At 27.7% G+C, this 22,110-nt stretch overlaps 1 pseudogene; it reads left to right on the forward strand.

Annotated features, from left to right (window-relative positions):
- Positions 1-22,110, forward strand: part of LOC125847147 (uncharacterized) — a 65,995-nt pseudogene that overhangs the window by 10,739 nt on the left and 33,146 nt on the right.

Raw genomic sequence — 22,110 nt, forward strand, 5'->3', positions numbered from 1 at the left:
TCCAAAAACCAGCGTATACATTGATTGTATACTGCTGTATATGACTATATTTTGGTCCTTTTCCCTGTATATTGGACTGTATACTCAGTTTACACAGCCTAATTAATTTTTGGCCCTGTATTTGCTGCACTCAACTTGTACATCAGTGTATAACGCTGTATGCAGCATGTATACAGCCCATTTCTTGAGCTTTTGAACATTTATGAACTAATTTCCAGCAATATGTTGGGTCTTCGGGACCTGTAACGGCTTCCAAATACATAAGGGCTGACTCAAGAAAAAGGGAAAGCATTGGGTTTCAAACCCAACTCAAAGTACAAGGCAAAGAGGAGTCCGGAGAACTCGATCCGAGAGAATTTATGCAAAGAAGACAAGATGAAAACGATTAGGATGGAGAAATAGATCATAACAACTCAATACAAAAAAAAAAAAAGAAATAAAATGTAACCACATGAAGGCAAAGCACAAATTCTAAAATCACAAATGTAAACTATTACTGTAACTTGATTTTTATTTTTTTTTATTCTTTTTTTTTTCTTTTAAAATCTGGGTGTAATTAATTGGAAATTAACTGGAGTGCCAACCAAAACCGTGATCAAGTTTTCCAAGAATTTACTAGTGCAAATTTATGACTGTAAAATATAACAACTTATTATAAGGAATAATTTTGGCAAGATGTCTTCACAAATTCATTTACCAAAACAACAAACACTAACAGGAATCAAGAAACTAGACCAAACAGTGGTGCAATTATAAATAAATCTCATGCCCAAAGACTACGGAAAGCTTATTACAAAATCCACGACTTTAATAAAGAGACTAAAACGGAGAAAATACAGTAAGCTTACTTCTTGATAGACTAGAATTCTAGACAAAAATAATTGTGTTAAAAGAGAAGATGCATATTATAATAAATAGGTCAACACGCAACCGATGTATTATCATTATGCCACGAAAATTTAAGAAAACTTCACTTTTTCATGATTTCATCTGTTATACTTCTAACTCTAACTTCAACTATTCTATTGTAAGAAAGTCAACCTCAAAATGATGTCTTATGTTCTTCTCCTCGGTTAGCTTACTGACGATATGTTATACCATTATCTAGGAAGAAGATTAGAGAACTGTAGATGACAAAAAAGAAAAGAATATGATGATCTAGGGACAAGCAAATTGTGGCTATAATTTACTGGTATTTACAATGATATTTAAATGTCTTTTCACCTACCAAATTTCAATAATGAGACACATCGAATCATGACACATAAATTTTATTTTTTGTTTCAAAATTCAAAGAGTCACTAAATTGGAAGAGTTTCATACATTGTTTTGTCTTCTACTTTAATTAAATTAATTAATCTAATCAATTATAATTATAATGCCATAAAACAAGAATTAAAGTATAGTTGTTGGGCTTCATATATATCATTATGTAATTAAACTACTAATATTTAACAAATTAAGTAACCATATTTTGATTTAGTGGAGGGGCAAAATGGTAATTCAACTTTAAAGATAGGAGCTTCCACTTTTAATAATAACTAGTCCTTGGAACGTGCGTTGCACGTTTATCCCCTAATTGACATTAGAAAAGTAAATGTATATAAGTAAATATATCATAGTGGAGTGTACATAAATTCATCGCTAAGTTCAAAGATAAGGACTTTTGTATGTAAATTTGACATAAGATTATAACTCTTCACAAAATATAGCATGAAAATCTTGTGTTAGATGTTGGAGGCCTGATATTTTTAATGCTTCATGAAAAATAAACCTTTCATTGTATCAGAGGAATTAATATATTTTAATTACTAAATGTAAGTTTTAATAATTAAAAAAAAAAATGGCTATAAAAAAGATACGTATAAAAAAAAATATTACAAAATGTCTAGGTGGTGTAGCATCAATTTTATAGAAAAAAATTACAAGTTCAAACGGAAAAGAAAGAAAAGTAAATAAAGACATGACATCCATAATAAAAGACATCACATTAAAATATATAGACAAAAATATTGTCATATTGATTGAAACACATTTTTTTAGAAGTCGACTTGATATAGACAAAATGTTTCATATGTATAAAAAACTAAAATCATAATAAAATAAACCGAAAAGGAAGCATGACTATGTTAAAAATATAGATATACTATATTTCTTGAATGATATATTAAAAATTAAATATGAATTCTAGACAATAAAATTCAATGTAACATTTCGTCATCTTTTTACTTTACATTATTTTTTATTTTACTTTTACTTCTGCACTAATTTTTGTACCTCTGTGATAGTTAAGTACATGAATTTTCTAAACATTTGAGATTACATATAAAAAGGAAAAAGTACAAACATGTTATTTTAAAAGATAAATGATTATCCTAATAAACCATTATTGGGATCTTTTATAGATCAGTTACCCATAATTGATCCATTTTAGTGATGCAGGGGTGGGATAATACTGAATAGAGATCAACAAATGCTTTTGGTACAAACAGTGTCAAGTCAGGAGGTGACAAAGGATCTATTCAAACAAGATGATGGCTCAAATACTGAGGATTAAATTTGTATTCAACAAAATGAATATGAATGGTAAACACAATTAAAAAGTAGTAGAAAAACAACAAAGAAAAAAAATCAAGTCCACTGATTCCACAATATAATGTGTCCTTAACTAAATTATTTTCCTCATATATCCAAGGTTATGAAATTTATCCTTTCAAGATAGCACGATTTACTTCATCAAAATAGTGGTATCTCAAATTTCGCTAAATTTCGAACTCATTCAAAGACTGCAAATCACACTTGAGTTTTTATGAGAGGAGTAGAAAATCAGAAATTTTGTAGTTGAAAAATGAGAGAAAATCCCTCTATTTATAACCAATAAAGGATAGTATAAAAAAGTGTTTATTATGTCATATCATAAAAGTCACAATTCATCAAAAAAGTCACAAACCTTCAAAAAAGTCATTACAATAACAAACAAAAGAAGGGATATGGGATTCCCCCTATCACTTTTGGAAGGTTTGGAACCCTTGATTCATCGGACTCAAGGAGAAAAAGAGAACAAGATGGGGGCTTACCTCCTCATTCCCTTTTACCTATGTCATGATGCTCATGGACAACTTATCTCTAATTGAATTTCCTTATCTTTCTTCTTCAAATTACAAGTTGAGATTTGGGAAAAATGGATAGTACAGGGTGGTGGATGACGTAAAGGAAAAGATGTCTGAAGTCCCTCTGGCCCTCAAAGTAACCATGTTCTTCTCCGTTCACCTTCACAGAGAATTTTGTAGTAGTAACACATGCATACCATAACCATTTTGGTGAAAGTTTCTAGAAATCCAAAGGTTCTCAGAGCTTCCTATTATAATGTCAAAGTAAATCATGACATTGTGCATCAATGATCTACCTTCCACAAAAGTTGCATGTGTTTCTCCTATCAAACTAGGGAGCACCTTTTTTAGTCTTGCACACAACACTTTAGAGACACACTTACTTTAATTTTGATTCTCACCTTTTAAAACCCAAAATTTGTGACTAGAAATAATGTTCATAAAAATTGATGTAACAAAAACAGGTTTTAACTATCTATCTATCTCTATATTCTATACTACCTTAAAATTATGTACTATCTCACTTGAATGTTGAATTATTATAACACCCAACTAAAACCACTCAATTAAGTGTATCTTATATATTTTATGTTCATATTTATTTATATTACAATTAAAATGACACTTTTTCATATTTAAGACTTGTGGCTTTTCTGAAGGGTTTCTCCCCATATTCAGATTTTACCTCCAAAAAATAAAGGACATTCTCACATTCATAATTTGATTTTTAGAAGATAGTGCTTTGCGATGACCATAATCATCAATCCAGTAGGTTAATCATTCATCAATATGTACTTGTATGTTCCTCCTACAATTTTCATCACATACATTCTATTTATATCATTTTAAAATACTAATTAGCATATGCACATAGTATTAATAAAAGTAACAAAAGTGTGACATGAGAATTTCTTTAAATCATATTATATTATATTATTATACTAAAAGTGGGAACATCAAAATGAAAAATTGAAATACCTTTTTATCGTTCAAAATACTTATTTTTTTTTACAAAACCAAATATATATTCTAATGACTAATTAGATATAGATGGAATCAGTTTTAAAAGTATTCAATGTGCATTAAATTATTTAATGATGAAATTAAGTAAGATATGTGAATGAGAATGACCCATACTTTACTCAAAACATTTTTACATTCTTGTCAAAGTATGAAGAATTCTAAGAGATGAAATTCAATGCACACCACATTCATTGTAAATGAATGTAGGACATTTAAAAAGTCTATCCTTTAGACTTCTCCAATTGAGCTACTATAAAATAAATATCACTCATTTTCCTCAAATGGATAAAGAAAGTTGAAAAACTAAATTTCATATGACAACCAAATTACTCGAAGGTAAATGACAACTATACATCCAATTATTTTACAAGATGATAAAGTTAGTTTCATCATTTAAACTAGTTTGGCTAATTCTCATTCATTATTTAGGGAAGAGATATTCTTTTTTCGCCTTACATATTGTAAATTGTAATAAGACGTTATCTGCTTTGAGTGTTTTGTCAACACCATCATCTAGGCAGCTTTTTTAGATTTGTGTAATATAATAATTATATCTATTTTCTTTAGCTATTTATTGTAGCTAGGAAACTAAGCCGCGCTACGCGCGGTATAAAAAAAATACTAAATTATGAAATACTTTTAATATTGTTTTGTTTTCTTAAATAAAATTATAATATTATTAATGTTTTTAATAATTTTTTTGATCTTCAAATCCAAGTAAATTATATTACAAATTCAAATACTTATATTTGTAATTTTGAGTTAAATTCATGGGATATTGATTTTATCAACAAACAAAAAAACAAAAGAATCCTTTAGCACCATCTAATATACCTATTCTTTTATGTTAGAGTTGTTATAATTGAAAATTTTATGAATTTAGTATCCATTTGAATGCGTTCTTTTATAGAGTTATGACATGATAATAAAAATTAAAATAATAGATTTAACAGAAAAAAAAAGAAAAAAATTGAAGCAATATATACATTTTATAGTAGATAAATAAAACAAAGGTTTACTCATTGGTGCAAGGATGAGTTTAAAGTTTGCTTTCACTAAAATTATGTTATTCTCTAAGATAAATGCATAAAATGTAGAACTAACATGCAATTAGCATTAAATATAATAGATCTATGAATGAAAAAGGGGATAATTTCATACACTTTTCTTTGAATTTGGCTTTTTAAAATGGTTCGAATTTGACTTATAACACTCACCTCTTAAAATTTACGATATTATACTTCTCTTATTTTAGTTTTATTGTAATACTTCTTTTAACCTATTAAATATCTCAATTATATGTTTGGACTTATTTGTCCCTTAAAGAAACTCAATAAACACGTTAAAAGAATCTTCTAAGTAGCATTACACATATGGATGAAATTTTCATCTAATTTCTTAAATATTAAATGAAATGTTTGATAAAGTGAATAGACAAAAAATCATCTTCTCCTTAAAGAGAGTACTATTAAAACCCTTTCATGAATTGGTTTCAATCTATTTCATTAGCTGCAATTGATCAACAACATAAAGATGAAACAAATAATAAACGAAACTACAATTTCTTATCTTTGTAAATAAACATATATGTAAGGATGAAAAAATGGAGTACAAATTGACGGAATAGTTACAAGAGTGGTATTAAAATTAATGACAGTACAATAATAAAATTGACAATTCAATAATCGTTCCCTTATTATAATTTATAACTATTGCCAAATTAAGATTACAACGAACTCTTCAAGAACCCAAATTAGGTGGAAAGAGTGAGTAAGAAAGTAAAGATATGCACTAATAAGAACATAGTTAGGAATACTTATCGACACACTTTTTCATTTCTTATATGTGAAGCAAAAACACTTGAAATTTATTAATTTGTTTGATAATTAAAATAAATTATAATATTTATTACATCAAATTACAAAAATCTCCATCTATTCACATTTTTTACTTAAATGACATATCTCCTCAACTCCTTTCTATGATTCTCGTCATTACCTATACATTTAGTTTTTCCAAAATATAATGACTTTAAATTTTAGTTCAAATTTACAATGTAGAAAGTTTATTATAAAAAAAAATGTAGTGCCTTTATAAAAAAAAAAAAAAACTTTCAAAACTCGAACTCTATATATATTTGTTTGTTGACGAGAGGGAGTTGCTCGGATGGTAGGCACCCCTCACTTCCAATCCGAAGGTTGCGAGTTCGAGTCACCAAGGGAGCAAAAGGGGTGGGAGCTTCTAGGGAGGGTAAAATAAAATAATATATATATATATGAAAAAATCCTTTTGGCCAGTAAAAGTTTGGCCATAATTTGGCCAGAATAGTAAAATGACATGTTCACATTATAAACTGGTTTCATTTTGGACAATTTTACCCTTTTACCTTGAAAATTGAATACATTCTTGGAATCTCTATATCATTCCATTATGTTTCCAATATATTGAAAATAATTAATGAATGATGATTCCATAGTCAATTATGAAAAAAAACTACAAATTTCAACAAAAAAAACATTAAGTGATCTCATGCAATCTATAGAGAAAAAAATGTTTTCAAATTATGTTTTACAAAACACAATAAAAATTGTAACATCAATAGTAAAAAAAAATATTTTTTGAATTTTACATTGTATTCTTGTTGATTGTATTAGAATAAGAAAAATTTCACGTTATATTCCACATTATATTTTTGTTGGTTGTATTGGACTGAATAACTTATTTATAATTAAAATAAATGTTCGAGTTATATGATGACGTTATCGAGTAAATATATTCGACAGAAAATAAATTAAGAATCATATTGTTGAACCAATAAAAATTTTGTTACAGTGAATTACTCTTCGATCTGAAAAAATTATAATTATATTTTCACCAACATATATATATATATATATATATATATATATATATATATATATTTTCTATTTCTTCTTTGTGTTATATATCTTTTATAAGTTTGGCAAAGAATCACTAAAATCTTATGGATATTCCACATTATATTCTTGTTGGTTGTATTATAATAAAAAAATTTACCTAACTAATATTACAGCAGATTATGGCCAAAAGATTAGTGTTAACTAAATTTACTTAACATTAATTTTTTTATTCAAATATAATAGTTAAAAAATAGTTAATTGGAATTTGTAGGTCATTTTAGTAAAAAATATAATAATGATTCATAATTATCAAATCGACGTAATATAGGGGACAAAATTTATATGATTAATATTATTAATGTTTGACTCTCTTTGGTTCGACATATATGAACTACACACATAATTTCTATAACTATCGATATTTATTGGGTCTAATATCTTTTGAGTTATCCTTATCTCAATATTTTACAAATTACATTTAAAAATTATTTAAATATATTTTTTAATTTCATTTAAACATAATAATTAAAAAAAAATAATTAATTGGGGGTCATTTTAGTAACAAATATAAGTAATGATTCACAATTTATCAAATCGACATAATATAGGAGATAAGACTTGTACGATCAATACTATTAATGTCTGACTCTCTTTGGTTCGACATGTATGAGCTATACGCATGATTTCTATAACTATTGACATTTACCAGGTCTAATGTGTTTTGAGTTGTCGTTATCCCAATATTTTACAAATTACATTTAAAAAATATTTATTTATATAGCTTAATTTTATTTAAATAAAATAATTAAGCAAATTACATAGTTGGAGGTCAGTTTAGTAACAAGCATAAGTAATGATTCATAATTTATCAAATTGACATAATATAGGAGATAAAACTTATATAATTAATAGTATATGTTTGACTCTCTTTGATTCGACACATATGAACTATATGCATGATTTCTATAACTATTGACATTTACCAGGTCTAATGTGTTTTGAGTTGTTGTTATCCTAATATTGTACAAATTACAATTAAAAATTATTTATTTATATAGCTTAATTTTATTTAAACATAATAATTAAGCAAATTACATAGTTGGAGGTCAATTTAGTAACAACCATAAGTAATGATTCATAATTTATCAAATCGACATAATATAGGAGATAAAACTTATATAATTAATAGTATATGTCTGACTCTCTTTGATTCAACACATATGAACTATATGCATGATTTCTATAACTTTTGATATTTACAAAGTCTAATGTGTTTTGAGCTGTTGTTACCTCAATATTTTATAAATTATATTTAAAAATGACTAAATTATATAGTTTAAATTTATTCAAACATTTTTTAAAAAATACTTAATTGGAGGTCATTTTAATAACAAATATAAGTAGTGATTCACAACTTATCAAATCGACGTAATATAGGAGAAAATACTTGTATGATTAATACTATTAATGTCTGACTTTCTTTGGTTCGACACATATGAACTTTATGCATTGTTTCTATAATTATCTACATTTATCAAGTCTAATTATTTTGAGTTGTCGTTATCACAATATTTTACAAATTACATTTAAAAAAATTATTTATATATATAGTTTAATTTTATTTAAACATAATAATTAAAAAAATTACTTAATTGGAGGTCATTTTAGTAACAAAGTGTTGATTGACAATTTATCAAATCGATGTAATATAGGGGATAAGACTTGTACGATAAATACTATTAATGTCTGACTCTCTTCGATTTGACATATATGAACTATACACATGATTTCTATGACTATCAATATTTATCAAGTCTAATGTGCTTTGAGTTGTCGTTATCCCAATATTTTATAAATTACATCTAAAAATTATTTCATTATATAATTTAATTTTATTTGAACATAATAATTAAAAAAATTAATTAATTGGAGATCATTTTAGTAACAAATATAAGTAATGATTCACAATTGATCAAATCGATGTAATATAGGGGATAAAAAGTGAGCCGACGCCTTTGTTCTTTATGCAAGTGTTCTCAATTTACACTATGAAATTAAATAATAAGATCAGGAATAAGAGTATGAAGTAAAAAGCAAAATAATTTTCATAGTCCCTAGATTTTTATATTACTATTTTTGCCGCTTTATTACATTTTGTATATTTTATTCAAAACCAATGTAGTTTTTGCTGCTTTATAACTTATTCAATATTTTTCCTATTTAATTTAGGAGAACAAAGTTAAAGTTACGGGAATGGTCTAGAATTCTACTGGGAATTGTAAAGGTTTTTTTTGAATAAATCAAATTCTTCCTTTAATACATTTTTCCTTTATTTTAAATTAAAAGGTTAATATAGTCTTTGTACGTTTTTGGCCAAATTCTGACCACATTTTTCTGGCCATTTAACACTTTCCTATATATATATATATATATTTGTTAAAGATAGATAAATTTTTATTCACATTTTGAGAAGTACCTAAAACTCATTGAATAGAAGGGCACCTTTTTAATTATTTCTTTGTAGGCTGTGGATATTGTGCATCGCATTAAGTGCAAGTGTTATTCTAATCCATATGAAAGGACATTTTATCTATAGCTTTATCTTCCGAAAATTTTATTCTCTTATGTGTGTCTTTTGCCTTTTCAAGAAAACGTTTGGCATTTATTTTGGTTAGGTACTTTTGTAGTTGAAGAGGCATGATAGTAGTAATAAAAATGATTTAGTAAGTCTTACAATATGATTTTAGTTAAAAGGCTTTTATTGAAATAAAATTTGAAGACAGAAGTTATTGAAACAAAAGCCAAAAATCTCACAATTAAATAAAGATATATAAATAGAAATGTTAGTCGTCATAGAGAAATATCAAAATGTTAAGACTTTGAGAGAGATTAGACAATATAAAACAACCAAAATACAAAAATACTCACACACAAAAGTAAGCATACTGCTTGAAGCCATGTTATCATTCTATGTATCAAAAGTATAGAATTACAATATTAAAAAAGATCAATATTATTCCTACTTAATAATGATACTTAGCAACCAAAAATGAAAGTGTAACAAATTTTGTTATAGTAAAAGAGATTGGCGAAAAGCTGTATGTTAAAACGTAAGGCAAATCATAGAAAAAAAAAGAACTAATATATAAATTACTTGAAAATTGCAAATTTTTCCCCCTCACAAATTCGCACTTGGCCGACATCAACATGTACTTAGCCGATAGCTAGATACTCTTCTGCTTTTGCTTCTTTTTTTTTCCACCAATAATGTGTATCCTTCCTTAACATAAAACAAAACAAATTAAAATCAACTACCTAAAGAAAAAGGAAAATGAATTTAAAAAAAAAATGGTACTATAAAGGTTATATAAAAATAAAAATGCAAAGAAAATGTTTAAAACTGTACCTGAGATTTTTTTTCACAATTAAGCAAAAAAAGTAGTAATATAATTTGTATAACATTGAAGATACCCAAATGGTTAAAAAGCAATAATATAACCTGTAGTGGATGATATGCCATGACTGGCCTCTCTACTACTCGCTTTGTCCCTAATTACTTATCCACTTTTCCTTTTATAATTGTTCATATTACTTGTCCATTTTGACAAATCAAGAAATGACAAATTCTTTTTATCTATTATACCCTCAATTAAATGACTAATTATTTTGAAAAATGGAGAACTTTTCATCCACTTCATAATTAATAGGGGTAAAATGGTAAACTCACTATGTCATTAATTATTTTCTTAATACGTGTGCCAATTCAAAAGTGGACAAATAATTAGGGACAGATGGAGTATTATTTATGCTATAATAGGGCATAAATGAAATTTAATTAATAGGATGTCGTTTGGAATTTTTCATGCGAGGGTGAAGGGCTACATTAATTAACCGTTACTTTTTTCTTTAATGACGTATAAGCTGTTGAATATTAAGTTAAACTAAATTAGATAAATAGAAAAATGAGAGGAAAAAAGTAAAAAAAAAAACCCAAAAAAAAGATAAATGTGATTCCTGGCCTATAAAGGGTGCCACATCAGCGGGTATGTTCCTGCTTTATATTTCTACTAGTAATTTTATCACATATTATTCTTCTATTTTATTTAAAATTAATTTTTAGACATTTTTTCATTATTTAAAATAATTAAATTGTTCAACGTTCAAGATAAATGTTTGAAAATTTTTCCATATTTGTCCTTCCCTTAAGGTTTTACATTTTTCCAAACTTTTTTGAATAATGACTATCTTTACTTTTAAGAATAACTTGGGAATAACCAAAAGGGAAATAGTAGAAAATATAGTTTAATTTATGTCCTTGAATTTTTTTTTTCTTAATATAAAAGGAAGATGTATTTACAAAATCATTGCTATAACCTTTATTGTTAAAAACTAAAAGAATATATTTATGAATTCTTTGTATAATCTTCGAAGTTCTTGTTGACATTCACTTTCACAAGCCGATTTATAGGACTACAATATGAACTATCAAATAATGTATAGTGACTATTAATTATTTTAGGGGTTATATATAATAATAAAAATTTATTGGAGTAATGAAAATAAAGACCATTAATGTTTACATTAAAAAAATAATCTATAAAACAACTAATATACTCACATGTTTGTCGATATGTTGTCTTCATGTTATCAATATTTGCTACAAACTAATCATTGTTTACATATTTTTGATAATAAATTTAGATACTCTTAAATGAGATCAAAGAATGAGATGTACATTTATATAAAATAATTAAAATATTTATATTTATCGATCTAACTTTTTTTTCTCGCTACTTAAATGCAAATTTCTATCTCAAGACTTATATTATGTCATTAGAATAAGACATTTGAAAAGATAGCAACAACAGACAACCAAATTAAAACTACAACAATTATATTGTTATTTTCAAATAGTGAATGTCCATCAACGTATACGCTTCATTTTGCCTCATTTTGAGAAATGAAATTAAATACCTCATAATTCTTGCAAGTGTTTCAAATTCTTGATTCACTTTCAAATATCTGAATAAAATATATGAAGTCTTCATAAGGTTGAATTCACAATAAATTATGGAAAGAAAGAATAAGAAAGACTACAAATACAACTTCCTTGGCTTCCTTGAAAAAAATTAGCACAACAATCTCCTCCATTCCTGTCACAAGAAAATCCAAACTCTTGCAACTCAAGAGAAATGAAGTGTAGATTTTATTTTTAGTTTTAAAAAAAACGTGTAAATGAGTTTGACAGAAAATACGAAATTACAAAAATATGAGAATTTTATATATATATAGAAGGAAGAAAGGGTAAAAATGTTTGTAACCAATTTGAAATTATAATGTTTATTTAGTAAATTCAATTAATAAAAAATAAATTCCATTTAGAACTATCAAAATTTAATATTTGTTTTATTTTTTAATAAATAAATAAATTATGAGAGAAGGTAAAAGAAGGGTTTCAGTAAAATTAATTAATAATATCAATGATAAAATTAAAAAAATACTTTCAGTCTTCTACAATTTTTTTATGGCAATAAATTAAATGAGATTGATTGATAGAAAAATCAACATGAAGAAGAATAGTTTATGGTAATAAGGAGGAGAGATACATATGATATTTTATTTTAGCAAAATTGTAAAAATAGAAGGTATAATAATAAATTATGATGTTTTAGAAGGAGGATAGATAAATAAATTCTTTTATTTTAGAAAACTATAAAAATAGAAGTGTCACATTAAGAATTTAAGAAAAAGTAATAAAGTATAGTATTGATGAAGAAATAGGAAAAGTAATAGATTATAGTAACATTGAGGAGATATAAATAAGATATTTTAAATTGTTATATTATTATTTTATTTGCAGATTTTATATATTTAAAAAATAATAAAAATTTGATTGAAATAATAAATGATAATCCTGTTAAAAGAGAAGAGTCACATTATTATTTTATTCAACATATAACATATCAAAGAAATATTTGAATTTTTATGTTCATTCACTTGAATAGATTGTCACATTAGAATCACTAAAATTAAAAATGACATAGTCAAGAACAATAACAATAAAAAAGAAAAAATTATAAACAAATGAATGAACATGAGACAAAAAATTACAAAAAGTTAAAAGTGAGAATGCTAATACCTAATCTTTCTTTTACCCTAAATCCTTTTCAAACTCATTGTCAACAGACAATAATAAATTTTTGATGGTGAAAATAAAATTATATATTATGTGAGAAATCAAAATTATAATATCAAATACAAGTTGAAAAGAAATTTTTATCCTACCTCGTTTTTTTTTCTTTATCCGAAAAGTTGATTGCCTTGAGTCTTGACACATTCAACAAACTAATGGAAGTAGAATAAATGCAAAGAAAAATCACGTCAGAAGATATAAAATATGAAGAATCGAAAAATTTAAAAAGAAAAAAACCATCAAAAAATTAAAATGATAGAACCAAGACAATAGAAGCACATAAAGACAATAATTTGCGGATCCAAATCTTGATTAGCAAAAATAAATTCAAATAATGACAATATAAAAAATAATTAAGAAAATAATTTCACATCATCATTGTAAGTTCAATAACAATCCAACAACAAATTGATGATAATGAAAAATAAAGAATGCCTACTATTCTCCGAATTTCAAGAAAACTTACATTATAGAGAAGTCTCCTTCAATGGGGGGATAGTAACACATGTATATGAATATTAAGTGAATTTATGGAATATGAGAAGAAAGAGAAAAGTTTTGTAACTGATTTGAAATTATGGTGTTTAATTAGTAAGAATAAATATGATATAGAATTATGAGAATTTGTGATTTAAGATGTGCATTATGGAGTTTTTAATATAACACATGAATTAGAAAATATGAAAAATCACAAAAATAAGATATGATTTAGAATAATGAGAATTAAAGATCTAAGATATATATTTTGGAGTTTTAATATAGCACATAATTTTTTAAAAAAATGAAAAATCACAAAAATGAAAAAAAAGATAAATGAATTTTTTTTTATCATAAAAATGTGACATATCACTTTGTCTATATCTAACTTTAATATATATAGAGATATAAATATAGATTTATATTTGTTAATATTTTAATTAAATATTTTTGTGAATATTTTAAATCAAATAAAGAGGAGAAGACAACAAACAAATCCTTTTTGGGAAAAAAAAATGGATGACAATAAAGGTAAAAGAAAAAATTTAACTAAAAAAAAAAGGAAAGTTATTGAGAAGACATTAACAGTGGAGTAATAGTGAGGAGAGAGAAAGTGTAAATGTAGCTATTTTTCTAAATTAAATGAGAAAAATATTAAAGAATTTGAGAAAAAAGATAAATTGAGATCCTGGCCTGTCACTTCCCGAGCCTACACCTTGGACGTGACCGACACTCGAAGACCATTGTTGGCCTCAAGCGAACCCTTGGTCTGGCTTACTAACTCAGCGGAAGACTTAACTCATCATATACACATTTAAGAAGTAACTAGAATTTTATAAAGGAACATTCAACTGGCCATTAAGGCAAACTCAAGTTTTTAACATATGAAATGAAAAGTAAAGACAACTGAATTAACTAACTGACTGTCTGACTATCTATGAAGCCTCTAAACAACTGAGATGGATGTCGAGACAGGCCCACGACATCCTAATGAACTAATACTAAAATTGAAAGCAATGTAAAGGAGTCCTCTGGAATGCAAAGAGGCTCACCAACAGACTCTGAACTGCTCACTGGATCAACGAATGCGCCGGATGTCGATCCTAGTTACCTGTGTCTGCATCATAATACGTGTAGGCCAACTAGCATCAGTACATTGAATGTACGAGCATGCGAGTTGGAATGCTAAAATAACATAGGCTCGAAAGAGGTTATGAAAGAAATACTTACCTTGGCTCTTCTCAACTCCTGAATACTTAAATAAACTTATTTCATTATAAAACAGTTTAAAACAAGCGCAATATAAAGAAAATTGTTGAAAACATGTTGTCAATTCATAATCATAATATCATAAAGAGACAAACCATGCTCCATCTCAAAGTCTACTTGTGCAATGCATGAATGAAGTCTCATACCCCCATTCACACTAAGCAAAACCCCTTGAGGAACCATGCTACTACTGCTGTGGGAGTTTCTCTAACCGACAGCCATCACTTAAGAACTATAGTGATGATACAGCGCTTTACCTCACGCTGTCGAGGCCCATCCTATACCTTGCCATGATATAGAAAGCTAACTCACTAAGTGGATCCACTAGTCTATGCGAAAAGAATTCATTTAAAAAGTATGACCCTTTTCTCCCCATGATGGCTACATGGTTTATGGAGACTTGAGTTAATATGAACTTGCATCCATATATCGGTACTCAATACTACTCCCAAAAATATACTTAGTTATTTATGTTTAAAAACATACTTCTTCTGTGATTTGAGATTAGTGTTTAAAAACTTAGCTCAAAGGCTATCTTGGAAATCTCAGTTTCCCTGCTCGCTTCATTTAAAAAGCTATTTCTCTTTTCTGAAAACTAGCCCGAAGGCTCTTTGAAAAATTATTGTTCTTTTCTTGCTCAAATGTGAAAACATTTATAAATTTCTTTGGGAATACTTAGTTCCCTAATAACTTTTGAGAAATGAACTCAACTCTTTACTCTTTATTCTTTACTTTACTTGAAACTTGAGCCTTAAAACGAAGTTAAAACGTTTGTTAAAGACTCTTGAAAACATTAAGAAACTTTTCTTTGACTTGCTTCTTAACTTCTAGACTTGACTCTTAACTTCTTTGACTTTGATCTTAACTTTACTTGAATTGAATTATGGATTCAAGGTTCATGATCTCATGTTTATGGATGATTTCATGATGTTTAGATGTACCTTAGAGTGTTGGATTCAACTAGAAAACGTAGGTACATCGATTAGAAACTAGTACGAAAAGATGGGGGAAAAATGGGGTGAACTGGCATCCTTGGTGCTCTGAGAGGCATGGGGCGCCAGAGCACAAACTTCAGAGGTGAAGTTGTGACGCTCTGGCTGGAGCGTCTCCCCAGAGGCCAAACTTTAGACTCTGAAGTGGGGCACTCTGAGAGGCGCGACGCCCTAACCCCTTGCCCAGCAAACTCCGACTTTTCTCCTTCGTTTTTCATCTCTAAACCGTCTAAACTTCTATGGTTCTTTCCCCCAAACACTTAGGATCATTAGTACCCTCAATACCCAATAGATTCAACTCGAAAAACAACCCGGAAACACGAATCAAATCAACACTAGGCAATCAACAACTCAACTAACAAGAATTCTACAATTTGTTCTTCAAGAACCTTACTTCTTCAACCTGTAAACAACTCAAAACAATTGGATTGAAACAAGTTGGTGTGTGGGTGAACTAACCCAACACGAAAAGATCTCACATACCTTGTAGGGATCACCCCCGACGAATTCCACAAGTTAAACTTCGATGATCTTGGCGATTCTTCTTCTTTCTCCTTTTATTTTCTCTTCTCTCAAAATCCTAACCCTTCTTCCAAAAGCGTAAATTGATCTAATTCAGCTTAGGCCCCTAATTAATTACAAAAAAAAAATGAATTGAAATACAAGGGTAAGGAAAAGACCAAACTACCCTTAAAAAATCCAGATTGGACTTTCCTTATTCTAACAGCCCAACTTCCAAAGGGCATAACTCACTCATACGAACTCAGATTTTGCAAACTCGGCGGCGTTGGAAAGATACTTTCAAGAGCTTTGCAACCATATCTGGAAATACACTAACTCATCCTGAGCTAGGAATTATGGCCATTTGAAGTTGACCAAAACTCAACTTTTCCTTACTTGACAAATTTCCAGATTTTTAATTCTTTCCAAAAATGATTATTTCCAATTATAAGCTTCTTCCTAGTTATTTCAAATTGTGAGATGTTACATGGACAAAGAAGCATGTCACATCAGCGATTTCATATCCAGCTTTATATATATATATTATATAGAAGAGCCAAGTTGAGGACGACCAAGGAAAAAATTGTCATTTCATAGAAATTCTAGAATGTTTGTTTCTATGTTATGGCATCAAAAAAGTGGTACTCCCTCTGTCCCAATTTATGTGACACATTTCGCTTTTCGAGAATCAAACAATTTAAGTTTGACTGAGAATTTGCTCATGAAATTTTCAAATTTTTTAAAATAAAATTTATATATTTATAAACTACACAAAAAGTACTATAAGTCTCAATAATTGATAATACAAAATATTTTTAAAATATGAGAAAAATTTACGATCAAATATAGGCATATTTGAATCTCGATATTCGAAATATGTCACATAAATTGGAATAGAGGGAGTAATAGATTTATAATGATAGTACAACCAAATATATTTTTCTAAATGTCATGTGTATTCTAATGATGTGACATTTAATATGGACCCACATTTTCAATCACATTTTTATATTAAGATATTATAATTTATTTTAAGTAATATTCTTCTATATCATAAAGTAAAGAACTTCATACTATGAGGTCACATAAAAATATTCATTTTTTCATAAAACATCAAATTTGTAAATTTTCATAATAAAATAAGTTACATATTACAATAAGTAAATAAATTTATAGTGTGAATTTTCTTTACACTATTATGTATATGACATAACTTATTTAAATATATAGTGTGTACTCCATTTTTTCTAAGTAATTTTCAACTATATGTAAATTATATCTTATAATTTTCATGTTGTTTCATTATGACAATTAACATATGACATATGTCTATAAATCAAAATAGTTCTTATCTCCTTAAAATACATTACGTAATTTACTTTTATTTATATATACTATATTAGGTATGGAATATTATTCCATTTTTTTAATTGAAAAAATTTAAAATATGTAGAATTTAGGCAAAAAAGTCTGAAATATATTCGAACTTTGACCGAAATTGTTGTTACAATACCGAACTTTGAAAAGGACCTTTTACCCTCCTGCACTATTTAATAGTGTATTTTAAAGGTATATATGTGTCCACGTGGACATCATAAATATTTCATCATTATAAATAGTAATGTGTCCATGTGGGCACATATATACCTTTAAAATAGGGAAAATGCATAAGTACCCCCCAGCTTATACTCGAAATCCCAGAGACACACCTAACCTTTACTAAGGTCATATTACCCCCCCCCCGAACTTAATTTATCTATAATATTCTACCCCTTTTCGGCCTACGTGGCACTATCCTTGAAACATTTGTCAACATGCGCTGGGCCCACAAGATAGTGTCACGTAGGCCAAAAAGGGGTAGAATATTATATATAAAATAAGTTCGGGGGGGGAGGGGTAATAGGACCTTGGTAAAGGTTAGGTGTGTCTCTGGGATTTCGGGCATAGGCTAGGGGGGTACTTATGCATTTTCCCAAAATTACACTATTAAATAGTGCAGGGGGTAAAAGGTCCTCCATAAAACTTGGTATCGTAACCGCAACTTCGGCCAAAGTTAGAGTATTTTTCAGACCATTTTCCCTAGAATTTATGTAAAATAAGTTACAAATGTTTATTATTTTATCATCAGTTGATGTTATTTAATTAAAATGTTTTATAAAAAACTTTACTAAGCTACTATAATTTCTATCACGTAAATTTTGTAATGCTTTTTTATTCTCTTCATACATTGTTTCATTATGGATAGTACATTGTTTCAACATGGATGAAAATTCCTTTGAAATTCTCTTTGTTGCAAAATGTTTTATTGATTTTGTCTAAGAAAAGGCCCAAAATAGTCCCTTATTTTGGGGTTAGGACTCTATGTCATCCTTGATTTTCATATGAAGCAGTAGTAGTCTCTCGTGTTTATAATATTACTGCATTTTTTGTTTCTCCAAGACTTTTGCCTATTTTTAATATTGATTTCGTCCACAATTTTATGTATATAATATTCAATAGTCTTTTTATATATATATTTTTTTAAAAATATCTCCATGTGAGAGAAGATGAGAATAAGAGCACCTTGTTCTATTAAGTAGAAATATTATTGTAGCTAAACTAAGAACAATTTAACATATGCTGTTGCAAGAAAAGAAAAGTTTGTACTATTGCACGTGAAAATTATGTGATGAACCTCTTGATTTTAGCTGCAATACATTTTCTACTAAACAAAACAAGATGTTCCACTTCTCACCTTCTCTCACAAAAGTTATTATTCTAAATATATAAAAAAACGATTGAACATTTCATACATAAATTGTGGATAAAATCAATGTTGAAAAATAGAAAAAAACTAGGGAAGGATCAAAAGTGCAGTAATATTACAAATATGAAGTATTATTACCGCTCCATATGAAAACTCAAGAAGGACTTTGAGTCCTAACCCAAAGATAAAGGACTATTTTGCACTATTTCTCGATTTTGTACTATATAAGATATGAAATAAAGCATAGTCTTCTTTCTCCTCATCTTTTGTTATTTCCTCCATTTCAATTTTATATGACACCATTTGACTTGACACAAAGTTTATGAAAGAAATAATTTTAAAAAAATTGTGGTCTAAATATTCCTTGACCATTTGTATGACTATAAATAATTTTGTTAACAGTAAAATGAGTATTTTAAAGTTAGATTATTTTCTATTATGAAAATGTGACATTCTATTTGCAACGTATAAAAAGAAAATTGTTCCACATTAATTGAGTCTAAAAAAGTATTTCTGAAAAAATAATATGGTCCGTTTAATTTTTATCAAAAAGGTGATAAGGACCGTCCTACTTCTTCACTCTTATACATAACAAAAGTTTGATAATATAAATAACTCTTCTACATAATAAAAGCTTGATAATACAAAGAGTTATGAAAAAGGTTATGAAAAAATACCAATGCTATTATTATTATTTGATTCAATGTATGTGTTATACATAATATTAAAATGAGTATGAGAGATATATTTATAAATTTTAGTTATGGAAACTTAAAAAATTTATAAGTTTCAATTAATTTAGTTGAAATAAAAAAAAAGAAATTATTATAAAGTGCAATTCATTCTATATCGTGTTTTAAAATATTCATGATTAACATTTTTTTAACAAATAAACATATATAATATAATAAAATTACATAAATATACAACTTAAGATAATCTCTATTCCCTCTCAAATACATCTCTATCCCCTTGGACATATCCCTATCCCCCTTGCATCCATCCCTTTCCCCTCTCGGATACATCCCTACCATTAAATAATGTATCATTTGCAATATATCGGACAACCAAGAAATGTATCCGAGTCCAATAAAACTCAGGAATTTTTGTAATTGAAGAAACTTTTGAAATAAGATGTAATTAACCCCCAAATGTAAGGAATTTTTGTAAGTCTATGTTAGTTGAGTGTGTCACACGCGCATATTAATACATTAAATTTATTAAATTAGTCATTTCGTTCCCAAATAATTAAATTAATTAATTCATTAAATAAACATATTTGAAAAGTCAAAAAAATAGGAAATGAATTGTCTCTTCACTTCACTTCACTCTTCACTGTCACTTTGAAAAGTCATTTCGTTCCCAGAACTCTCTTTCACTTAGGCAAAAGAAAAACTTAAAGATAGCGTTTGAAATCGTGTTTCAAAGAAGAACTCTTGTTTTAGTTGAAATCGTATTTGAAATTGTGTTTGTTGATAGCGTTTGTTGAAATCGTGGAAGCTATCAGACCAAGAAGTTTTCAAAGGGAGCAACAAACCGTGAAAGCATCGCACTTCCTCAGTCAACTTTAAATCATCTCTATCAAAATAAATGATATCAAATCCAATTTTACGTCTTCCATGGATAACCCTAACAAAAGAAATTAGAAATCAGAGAAAAGAAATTAGAAGCCCTAAATAACAATAGAACAAATAAGATCAAGAAAAAAAATCTGAAATTAAAGAAAATAATTTGCTTAATAGAAAGCTTACCTGGCCCTTCAATTGTGGTCTTTCGGATCTGTTTTAGATCTGTATTACAGCGAAAGAAAAGGGTGTAAATTGAATTAGAATTATAGGTAAAAAGAAATAGATATAATTTAATCCCTGGATTGATACGTGATATTTAATGGTTGGCGTAAAAAAAATTATGTGGTGCCATACGCGCCTATGCGTCATGTTTTCACGCACTTGACCAGATGGGCAAATATATATGTTTAAAATACGGTATTAAATAGTATAGGGAGGTAACATGTCCTCATGAAAGTTTAGTATCGCAACAGCAAATTCGACCAAAGTTGAAATATTTTTTAGACTCTTATCCTGAATATTTATAAACAGAAGTTCCCGCCCAAAAGTTGTAAACCACCATTAACAAACTTTGCAATTGAGCTTCATCGACCATTGCTTTACACTTGAACAAACAGAATTTGCAGTTAAGCTTCATCAGCTTTTCAAAATCCACCATTTAAGAAGAGCACTCCAACTGAACAAGTTTCCATTGATCTAAAATCCGCAATTGAAGAAGTTTCTACTCATCTAGAAGATCTAAAATCCAACATTGAAGCAGTTTCTATTCATCTAAAACATCTAAAATCCACCACTGAAGAAGTTTCTACTTATCTAAAAGATCTAAAATCATTGAAGAAGTTTGTACTCATCAAAAAGATCTAAAATATGTCATTGAAGAAGTTTCTACTCATCTAAAACATCTAAAATCCATCACTGAAGAAGTTTCTACTCATCTAAAAGATCTAAAATCTGCCATTAAAGAAGTTTCTACTCATCAAAAAGATCTAAAATCTGTCATTGAAGAAGTTTCTAGTCATCTAAATGAATTCAATTCATCATTGAAGATGAGCACTCCAACTGAAGAGGTTTCTAAGGAAAAAGAAGAAGTCTCCACTGATCTAAAATTCACCATTGAAGAAGTTTTTACTCATCTAAAAAAATCCAACTACGAGGATTGGATTCCAATTGTGACTGAACTACTGGAATGCCTCTGTGATTTTTGCGACCAGCATTTCCCGTCAACTACACAACGAAAAATCTCTGAAATTGAGTATCAAATTGATTTGTGCATCGAAGTCCTTGATTCAATTCCTCAAGGTATGGATTATCCAGAAGAAGAAAAAAATGCATTCAATTTCATTTATCAATAA

This window comes from Solanum stenotomum, chromosome 12 (genome assembly GCF_019186545.1).
Source record: "Solanum stenotomum isolate F172 chromosome 12, ASM1918654v1, whole genome shotgun sequence".
Taxonomy (NCBI): Eukaryota; Viridiplantae; Streptophyta; class Magnoliopsida; order Solanales; family Solanaceae; genus Solanum; species Solanum stenotomum.